Here is a 5,046-nt window from a genome sequence, read left to right on the forward strand (position 1 = left end):
CTGCTTTTATGGTCCAGGCAGCCAATTGGTAGTTTTTAGCGTGCCTGGCCCTCCAGAATACCTACCCCGCCCTCCCCCGCCACCCTCCTGCTTATGGAAGGGGATCCTAATCCCTTCTCACAGCAGGCTTGCTCAAGATTACACGAGTTTTTAGATTCTGAATAAAGCTGCCAGCTGCCTGGACAGGCAAGTAGATAAGAGGAACATTCATGAGAAGAGAGAGTGACCTGGGGTAGGAGGGAGCCAGGTGGAGCTCCCAGAGCAGAGGAGGGGATGAAGCACCACAGAACAAGTTAGATAAGTGAGCAAAGGCCGCTCAGCACCTGGGTTGAGATGGAAAAACCAGGGGAGACCACCAGGGTGGTGCATGTGAGGGGATGGCAGGGGGCAAAGTCGCTGGCTGCGTGCTTCTGGGGGAGGATGGCTTTGAGAGACGGGCGTGGCTCCCTAACTTGGCTTTGCCTTCTTCTCTAGGTCTCATTCTCAGGGATCAACTTGTGCTTCTAGCAGTTGGGCAATTGCAGTAAAAGATCAGAGACACCTCTGAGAGGAGAGCTAGAGCTGTGCAAACCCCAGGCACCTCTGGGAGGAATGACTTCAGGTATGAAACCTGGTAATAGGTAATGCCAGCCTTCAAACCGTCTCAGGCCCAACTTATCTTCTGTATTTCATGGTACAGAAACCCAGGTTCTCAACAGAATACCCGCCTGGGCATTCTGAGCACAGTCAGTATTATCCTTGGAGGAAATAATAATTCGGCTTTGTTTACAAGGAAAAGCCTCATGGCCCGTTTCTGCACAGAGTAGAGAATGTCTAGCAGAGAATGTCCAGTTCTTAGGAATTTCAAAAACAGAAGGTCAGCTCTGTCACACGTGGATCTGGGATATAAAAAACGTGGTTCTTTTTTAATGAGCACTTTGGAATAGCGGCATCTCAGACACCAGGAGCTATTTCAACTATGAAATGACAGCAATTTGCTCATCAAAGCATAATGAAATAAATGTCCGTTAGCTTAGAGACCCAATAGGACTGCAGGTCAAGTAAACTAGAAAAAATGTGTGTTTCAATGGAAACTGTTCCTCCTCTATAACATACCTGTCCAGGTGAGCAGATTCCAGCCCCGCTCCTTGTCTTTGACTTGCTTGCAGCTGTCTGTAAGTGGTAGGTCTCTACAAAGTGTCCCATCTAGTAGTGATCTTAATTTACTTCTCCCATGTGGATAAACTAGTCTTGTCCCATGTGCAATTCATCTCAATGTTCCTTTACTCCTTATACATTTGTGCTGATTTGACTTTTCTTTCAAACTGGTTACAACATCGGCCCGATTCCTTCATTTATGATTAAAAAGAAATTCTTTAACCCATGTTTATTTTTATAGCTGTATGGGAGCTATGATTTTACCTTTTTCTGAACATTATCTTTTAACAACTCTCTCTTCTGCTAGGCTCTCAAACCACTATTTCCTTACTAGGGGTTATAAGAGAAACAAGTATTTACATATTTTACAAAATGTTCTTAAAGTGATCCAGGGAATCTCTGAGGCCAATTTGTCAGGAAGAGAGCGACTCCGGCCTAGCTCCAGCTCCCCCACAAGCCCAATGCCGTCAATCTTGATGTTCTGGTGCTTCTCTGGTGCCTCCTTCCTAACCATCCAGGTTGTCATGAGCGTTCTGTCTCTGGAGGGGTGGCATCAGGGTTTCTGAGCATCAACCAGGCGGAGCTCCCAGTTCCTGCCTCTTCTGGCACCTGCCCAAGGTGCTTTCTGAGAAGCTGGGCTATATTCATCCATAAAATAATTCCCCCTCATCCCCATTTTCTACTATCAAGTCACCAAAGGAACTCAAGGTTCTGCTGATGAATTTTGACATGACTATTTTTTAAAATTATCTTTAGTATTAAAAGTATTACAATGTTCCCTTCCCCCCCATTACCCCCTCCACCCCCCTCAACATGACTATTTTTATCTAAAAAAACCCCGATTTTTTCAGGGTGTAAAGGGTTGTTCAGAATTATAAAGGAAACTTTGCAAATTTTGTTCAAGTGTGGAGTATTTGTGGTGTTGTGTTATGACTTAGTTATTAATGTGTGCAGTTCAGTCAGTGCTTGCTGGGGCCTACTGTGAGTGGATCACTGCAGAAGATACTCAGCAGCAAGTAAAACAAAACCCTTGTCTTCAAGGACCTCACAGGAGAAAAACTCACATGCACAACTACCCACAAAACTGTGAGAGCATGCCGTACTTTGTATTATGAACACAATGGGAGAATCTCATTGCTTGGTAAAGGCATTTATCTCGAATTTTAACTGAAAACACTTGAGAGTTGTCCAATCACTTTGCAGATGAGGAAACAAAGTCCCAAAGATGTTATATGGTCACAGTTCATTCATAATGAAAGCATAGATATATATTAAAGTGTGTGATCAAACCGAAATTCCATAGCAAATACATTTCACCTCTTCAGCTATAGCTGTTATTTTGTCAATACAGGGAATTAACCTGCAAAATGCGTTGCTGTGTTTCTAGTCTACTTGTAAATGTAAAGAAGTCATTTGTAAAAGGCTTTTGGCAGGCAGACTCAGGCCCCGGGGGAGAATTTCTCAAGTGTTGCAGGGTATCCCGTTATCTGAGCTGTGATCTGCGCTGCAGTCCTGGGAGGTCTCTCTGGGCCAATGGGAACGACTGAGTAGCTGGGGATTGGGATGGTAGTGGTGATAGTACCATAGCAGGGGCTGTCTCCTGGGCTGGCGAGAATTGAGTGAGTGAGCTTTTTTGGCTGGGCTTCAGGGCTGGGTTCCTAACCAGCAGGAGCTAGGGTGAAAACAGAAGCTGGGCAGGAGGCCAATCAGATCAAAAGCAGTTCAGCTCCCAGGGGTCTCAGTTCACCTCCAGGAACACTGGACAAACTGCTTCCAGATTCTGCTCACTCATGAGAAGGAAGCTTCTGACCTATTGACTGACTGAGCCATCCCTAGCTCAACACTCAGGTGAGGAGCATTGTGTTGGGGTTGGGACAGTCAGAGATTAACAGGGACAGACACTGTCTTTCATAGACTTGGGGTTTCTTATGAAAATATACCTGTTGATAGTAGAAAATACAGAAAAGGATAACGAGGAAAAGTTAGGATTAGCCATGAATTCAAAGACTTCCAGACCTCCCCCCACTCCTCTCTTGTATAATGGACAGTCGTGTAAGTTGATGGTGCACCCATTTGTATAATTAATTTTGACCATAATAATGGACAGAATTTAATAGTTGAGAGGGATGTGCTAGTCATCTTGCCACTCTCATTCTACAGATGCAAAAACTGATGTCCGATTTAATTCAGTGATTTGCAAGGTTAAGAACAATAGTTTTAAACAGAGCCAAGGCTAGTCCCTCAGTGACACCTGAATTATTTATTTCACATGCATATGACTTGTCTGCCATGCCAGACTATGCGTTCTTTGAGGGCAGAGCAACATGGTGCCTTTGCCGCTTCAAGGATGTCTCCAGGCCAGCAGTAATGGCATCATTGGGGAGCTGGTAGCCATGGAGAGTCCCAGGCCCCACCTCAGGCCTGGTGAATCAGAATCTGCATTTAACAAGATGCCTAGGCAATTCATATCCACACTAGAGTTTGAGTGGGACTGAGGGAATGGTCATTAAATATTTATTTATGGTGGTTATGGTGTTTATGTCCCTTCCCAGATTCTCATGTTGAAGCCTAATCCCTGAAGTGACGGTGTTTGGAGGAGAGTCTGTGGAAGATGATTAGGTCCCCAGGTCTGAGCCCTCCACCTGTGACCCAGGAAGTGGGTCCTCACCAGACAGCAAGTCTGCCGGCACCTCCATCTTAGGATTGAGATCCATGGGAAATATAGTTCTGTTGTTGGTGAAACACCCAGTCTCTGCTATTTTGTTATAGCAGCCAGAAGGGACTAAGGCAGTGGTATTAATTGAGTCTTTTGTTTACAGCAATGGAAACTGACTCCAAGTACTTTAAAGCAGAAACAGGAGTGATAGCAGTTGTTGGAAAACAGACTGGTATATTATGGATAATTTAAGACCAAACTTTAGGTTTGGTTTTAAGCCTCAGGAACCTTAGAGATAGGACTTGGTTAACCTTTTCTATGGGGCTGTACCATACATGTGATGCCTACTCACAATGTCTGTCCATTCCAAGTTACCAGGAGAGAGAGAGAGAGAGAGAATTAGAGAGTTGAAGGTTCATGTAATAAAATGAATAAATGGATACTGGACCCCACCCCTATTGCCATAAGCCATTCCCAGAGATGGAGGATCATTGAGAGGCAGGTACCATTACAATAGTTGTTTGCTGTAATTTTCAAACTAAATTTGTCACATTTTTTGCTAATAAGGGGGCATAAAAGTATGAGAAGAGCCTATTTCTAGACCACCCCCCCCAGCCCCTGTTTCTCTGATTTTCTTTGTTGCAATTTCTCCATCAAAGAGAACATACATTCTAATGATTTCAGCAATTAACATTTTGCTGGTGACACTCAAATGTACTTCCAGCTTGAATCTCTTTTCTGGGTTCCAGCCTCAAATTTCCAAATGTTCTGTCACTACTTAAAGTTCAACAGGGCCAAAACTGGGTTCATCATATGGCCCTCCCAAATTCTTCATTTCCATCAAGATGCTACTGTTTTCCATGATAACTAGCATCTGTGGCTCCTTCCTTGTTTTTCAAATGCCAAATCCTGAACTTTAAAATGTGAGTTTCTTCAATTCTCCCTTTCCTCCCTCCTGCCAACCAGAGTTTAAATCCTCATCCACTCTCTCTTAGATCATGCCGTTCCCTTGCCACACCCCTCCTTCTGTCCAGTCTTTTGTCTTACCCTTGCCAGGTAGATTTTTCTTAGTCTCCACTTGTATCATCCCACTGCCCACCCCAGAAAAGGTTTAATATTATTTCAAGACATTTTATATATAGGTCTAAGGTTGTGACCATAAGATACCATTGGTAACTCAGAGATCCCTATTGCCAGTGATCTACTTAAGTATTATGTGAAAGAAATATTTTTCTAGAAATATTCTATGAGAT

The 5,046-nt window shown here is 43.8% G+C and overlaps 1 long non-coding RNA gene across 1 annotated transcript; it reads left to right on the top strand.

Moving 5' to 3' along the window:
• Nucleotides 1-206: 206 nt before the first annotated feature.
• Nucleotides 207-3,869, top strand: LOC106725857. The gene is made up of 3 exons (XR_001361856.1): nt 207-301; nt 475-601; nt 3,690-3,869. It is a non-coding gene; the product is annotated as an uncharacterized LOC106725857 (long non-coding RNA).
• The last annotated feature ends 1,177 nt before the right edge of the window (nt 3,870-5,046 follow it).

This window comes from Myotis brandtii, unplaced genomic scaffold (genome assembly GCF_000412655.1).
Source record: "Myotis brandtii unplaced genomic scaffold, ASM41265v1 scaffold192, whole genome shotgun sequence".
Taxonomy (NCBI): Eukaryota; Metazoa; Chordata; class Mammalia; order Chiroptera; family Vespertilionidae; genus Myotis; species Myotis brandtii.